Raw genomic sequence first — 6024 nt, 5'->3', positions numbered from 1 at the left:
TAATTGGATTCCTATAAAGTATGTTCTCTGATCACTATGGAATTACATTAGAAATAAAAAAGAAAGAAGAACATGAGAAATCCAAAAATATTTGGAAATTAACCAGCACACCTCTAAGCAACCAATGAACTAAAGAATAAATCAAAAAAGAAATCAGAAAACATTTTGAGTTGAGCAAAAATGAAAACACAATACATAGAACTTCATGGCATGTATCTAAAACAGTGCTTAGAAGAAAATTTATAAATGAAATGCCTGGATTTGAAAAGAAATATTTCAAAGCAATAACCCATGAATTAATTTTAGAGAGCTAGAAAATAAAAGAGTAAATTAAACATAACACAAGAAAAAAGAAGGAAATAAGATTAGAAAAGAAGTAAGGAAACCTCGGTGGCTAATCAGACTCTTGGTTTCAGCTCAGGTTATGGTCTCACGGGTGATGGGACCAGGTGAGTTAGACTCTGTGCTCAGTGGGGTGTCTGCTTGAGATTTTCTCTCTCCTTCTTCCCCTCCCCCTCACACACAGGTGTGCACTCTTTCTCTCTCTCAAATAAATAAATCTAAAAAAAAAAAAAAAGAAAGAAATGGTATCAAATACAAAAAAAAATACTACAAAAGTGAATCCCCAAAATTTTATTGAAAAAATCAACAAACTTGTCAAATATTTACTTAGAGTTGGCAAGAAAATAAGAGTAGAAACAAATTACCAAAACAGGAATAAAAGGGAGGCTAGCACTACTGATTTTACAGAAATTAGAAAGAATCACAAGGGAATATTATGAATAATATTTTGCCAACGAATTGCACAATGTGGTTAAAATGGAAAAATTCCTAAAAAGATAAAAATTACTAAATCTGAACAACAATAAGAACAACAACAAAAAATAGAGTATATGAATAGATGTATAACAAATGAAGAAATTAAATCAACGGTTAAAAATCTTCTCCCTAAGTAAAGACCAACCTCCCATGGCTACCCTCGGAATTTAATTGGTCATTAAGAGGAGCAAGTAATAACAACGCTTTGTGAACTCCTCCAGAAAAGGGAAGAAGCAACAGAAATGGAAAAATTTCTTTCAGAAATAAAGGGGGAGGGAACACTTCCTAATTCATTTTGTGAGGCAAGTGCTATCCTAATCCTATCAGTAGAGGGAAAAAAGACATCAATAGGGAAAAAAAAAGTACTAGCCAATAGATTTCATGAATATGGCTGCAAAAATCCTCAAGAAAATATTAGCAAATAAATCCAGCCATGTAGGAAAATGATTATATGTACACCATGCCCAAATGAGGTTTATCTCAGGAATGAAAGGTTGGTGTAATATCTGAAAATCAATTAATGTAAGGCACGATATTAATAAAGTAACAAAACCTCATGATCATATTAATAAATGCACAAATAAGTTTCAAAAAATCTTATATTCACTGATGATAACTTCTAACAGATTAAGAATAGAACTTCCTGAAACAGATAAAGAGTATCTACAAAAGTCCTATAGCTATAGCTTTTTTTTTTATGATTTTAGGGGAAAACATTTGATGTTTCACCACTAAAGTGAAAAGTTTACTAAGGTGGTGAAACACCAAACGCTTCCCCCTTAAGATCAGGAAAAGGCAAGGATGCCTGCTCTCTCCACTCTTATTCAACATTGCATGCATTGAAGGTATAGGCAGTGAATTAGACAGAAAAACAGCAGAAGAAAATGATAAAGAAATAAAAGGTATCCAAATTGGAAAGAAAGAAGATTGTTTTATTTGCAGATGACTTGATTCTGTATGTAGAAAATTCAAGTAAGTCACAAAAAGTTGCAAACCTTTCAAATAAGGTCAGGATCAAGATCACAGGATTTAACATCAATATAGAAACATTAATTATATTTCTATACTAGTAGTGAACATTTGCAAATGAAATTAGAAAAAAACAATTCCATTCACAATTGCATGAAAAAAAAAGAATAAAATACTCAGAAGTAACATTAACAAAAGCAGTACAAGACTGTGTACTGAAAATTTCAAAATGCTGCTGTGAGAAGGAAGATTAAAAATGGAGAGACATTCCATATTCATGAATCAGAAGATTAAATGTATTAAAATGACAATTCACCATGATTGGTCTATAGATTTAATTAAGTCAATTTCAACCCCCCACCCACCCACCCCCACCCCCCTGCCAAGCCTTTTTGTTTGTAGAAATTGACAAGTTCAAGTTTACAGAGAAAGGCAAATGAGGCAGAGTAGCCAAAACTTCTTGACAGGAGAATAAGATCAAGCACTTAAACACTTTCCAATTTCAAAACTTGCTATAAATCTATACTAGTCAAGGCAGCGTGGCCCTGGCATGAGGATAAACTTATAGATAAACTGAACAAAAATGAGAGTTCAAAATTAAACCCTTTACATTAATGGTTAAAAAGAGCAAGGCCACAGTTAGATTTATGGGTCTAAATTTTTTGTTCAATAACAATCACCAGGGAGGTTTATAAAACAAATTGTTACCTAGCAGCAGGACAAAAAGAAAAAAAAAAAAAAAAGTTGGATAAAATTTGAGAATCTTGCATCATGAGATTTATTTCAAAATTACATTAAAGTAATGCTAATTGTGGGGCAGTGTCAAAGATAAACACAACCAGACATTAATTTCAAGGAGTGAGAACAGATTATATTCAGTAACTACTGACTGTAGGGGAAAGGGCTGAGCTCCATTCTGATATGTTCAGAGGTGATCAGACCTTTGAAAGGAGAGTAGAGTAGGGAGGAGAAATGTCTGGGGCTTAAACAGTCAGGGAAGTGAAAAATCACGAAAAGGCAGAATCGGGTAGAGGTGGTCCAAGTGAAACCCATCTGGGTTTGCTAACTGGCACTTACCAAAGGTTAGCTTCTTCCTTCACACAAAGACTAGGAAACAGGGGCCCTATCTTCAGGCATTGGCTTCAACAGACAGTAAATTCTTTTGGCAGCCATGAGTTTCTCAAGCAGGCACTTTAAGAGGGACTAGAGACATCCTACGGGTACTGCCTGGAATTGTTAGAAACTATAGTAGTGTTTGTTCAAGTCTTTATAGGCCAAGATGGAGGCATAGTCAAGAAAAATCTGACTACAGTTTGGTCAAGAAGAGAATCTTGGTCAGCAGGGATTTTAAAAAGTGCTCTGTAAGCCACCTACATGAGAACAATTGGAGTAATTACTGAGAATGTAATTTTTGAATCTTACCCAGAATTATTAAATAAAAATATTAAAATTAAAAGAAAAGTAAAATATTGAATTAAATATTTAGAAATCACCCTAGCTGATTCATACATACATGAAAGTTTGAAAACCACATGTTGAGAGTGACCACAATATTAGAAATGGATGTACATTGTGATTTTTACAACTGCTTGGATGAAAACAAAAATAAGGATATAATAATGATACCAAATATATATTAAGAATCTAAATATGTGTCAGGCTTATTTTAAGAACTTTACATGTATCAACTCACTTAATTGCATATTGTGTTTGGAATATTCATTTTAATGATAAAGAAAACTATATACAGAAAGGTAAAACAATTTACCTAAGGTCCATACAGCAGAGCAAGAATTTGATCCCAGAAATTCGGCCTCCAGAGACTATATCCTAAGTCACTATATTGTATATTTAATTGCTGACATGATGATCAATAACCTATATCCAATATTCTTAAGAAAATTTCCTGTGGATATAGCAATGTGGAGGTGTTGCTAAATTTGACAAGACTTATTTTTGTGGAGTAGTGAGTGTAGAAGAGGCAGACTAGAACAGCTTAAAGATGGAATGGTCAAAGAACATAGAAAGAAAAAGTAAATATAAAAGCAAAAAGTATTAAATTATAAAGTAAGCATATTTCCCTCTATTTGTAGAGAAAACCAGTAAAGTAAAAAAATTGAGTTTTTGTAAAACATAACAAAATAAATAAAAACCTAGCCAGACTAATCAAGGAAAAAACGTGATAAATTTATATTATCAGAAAGATATTAGATATTAAATATATAGCTTAAAGACATTAAGATCTTAAAAATATTAGAAATCTAAAGAATATATTTTTAAAAAAGCATATTGCCTTTTGGCTCCTGGAGCCGTGCGTTGGTGGTCAGCAAAAACAAGTGTCTTTAGGAAAGGCGGCAAAAAAGGAGCCAGGAAGAAAGTAGTTGATACATTCTCTAAGAAAGACTGATGTGAAAGCACCAGCTATGGTCAGTATAAGAAATATTGGAAAAACACTAGTCACGAGAACTGAAAGAACCAAAATTTCATCTGATGGCCTCAAGGGTTGGGTTTTTGAAGTGAGCCTTGCTGATCTGCAGAATGATGTAGTTGCATTTATAAAAGTCAAGCTAATTACTGAGGATGCTCAGGGCAAAAACTGCCTAATTTCCATGGCATAGATCTTACCCGTGGCAAAATGTGTTTGTTCCATGGTCAAAAAATGGCAGACCATGATTGAAGCTCATGTTGATGTCAAGACTATCAGTGGTTATTGGCTTCATCTCTTTTGTGTTGGTTTTACTAAGAAAACATAACAATCAGATTCGGAAGACCTCTTACACTCAGCATGAGCAGGTCTACCAAATTTGGAAAAAGATGATGGAAATCATGACCCGAGAGGTGCAAACGATGACCTAAAAGAAGTGATCAGTGAATTTCTATGTCTTTTCTGATGACATAGACATAGAAAAGGTTGTCAGTCTCTTTATCCACTCCAAGATGTCTTTGTTAGAAAAGTAAAAATGCAGGAGGCTGAGTTTGAATTGAGAAAGCTCAAAGAGCTTCATGGTGAAGTTAGTAGTTCTGGAAAAGTTACTGGGGATGAGATCAGTGTTAAGTTGAATGAGCTCATGGATGGGGGCCACCAGTCCAAGAACCTGTTTAAAATTCAGACATTTTGGGGCCCCTGGGTGGCTCAGTCGTTAAGCGTCTGCCTTCTGCTTGGGTCATGATCCCCAGGATCGGGGATCAAGCCCTGCATCAGGCTCCCTGCTCGCGAGAAGCCTGCTTCTCTCTCTCCCTCTGCCCTTGCTTGTGTTCCCTCTCTCGCTGTCTCTGTCTCTGTCAAATAAATAAATAAAATCTTTAAAAATATATAAACAATAAATAAAATTCAGACATTTAATGGTGACAAATAATAATTCTTATTTGTGAAAATAAATAATAAATAAATAAATAAGGCATATTAATCTGAAAATTTAGATGCCCACATTTTTAGAAAAAAATATAACCTACCAAAACTGAAAAGAGAAATAGGCAAATCTCAATAGCACTTGTTCTGTTCAGTACATTAATCTATTATTTTAAAAATACCAGAAAAATCTCCAGATTTAGATGATTTCATGAGCAAACTCTTCCAAACATTTAAATACAAAATCTTCTATTTTAAAGATAAAATAATTCTTAGTTCCTTTTTTATTAAATGAGAATAATCTTTATATCAAAACCTATCAAGGGCATTAAAAGAAAAACTATAGATCAATTTCTCTAGTGAATGTTATTTCAAAAATCTAAACAAAATTTTAGCAAACTGAATCCAGTAATACCCAAAGTGGGGTTAAAATGAGCTGAAAGCCTTCATTCTTTTTACCCGTGTGAGATACTTTAGGTAAATTCCAAGAAAATTATTTGTTTCTTGAAGATTAGAAAAATAATAAAATTGGAGTATTAATCCATTAATGGAAATGTAGAAATAAATGGAAATAAAAATTTAAATGAAATAAAAGAGTGGGTATATGCATGTCCCTGACAATATTCCCTGCATTTGAAAATTCTGGAAAAAGAGTTTAGCAAACTAGCCAGTAAGATTTCTTTTGTCCCTATTTATTTCACGTCATCAATATCATCCACACGTGTTCTTAGTGGTCCCTACTTATGAATAATAGATGCAAATCTGTGTTTGTCTTTTAGTTTTTTGCTCTTTTCTTTTGTAGTCTTGAGGGAATGATATAACAATACTTCATGTCACTCTGTCAATTTAAAATTTAAAAAAATGAGAAATACCTATTTTGGAAAAGT

The 6024-nt window shown here is 33.2% G+C and overlaps 1 pseudogene; it reads left to right on the top strand.

Annotated features, from left to right (window-relative positions):
• The first annotated feature begins 439 nt into the window (after window positions 1-439).
• LOC102748449 (small ribosomal subunit protein eS1 pseudogene) lies at window positions 440-4891 on the top strand (annotated as a pseudogene).
• The last annotated feature ends 1133 nt before the right edge of the window (window positions 4892-6024 follow it).

Source organism: Leptonychotes weddellii, chromosome 9, assembly GCF_054177405.1.
Source record: "Leptonychotes weddellii isolate Sample4059 chromosome 9, ASM5417740v2, whole genome shotgun sequence".
In the NCBI taxonomy this organism is placed as follows: Eukaryota; Metazoa; Chordata; class Mammalia; order Carnivora; family Phocidae; genus Leptonychotes; species Leptonychotes weddellii.
This window is presented reverse-complemented; position numbering and strand designations above follow the sequence as displayed.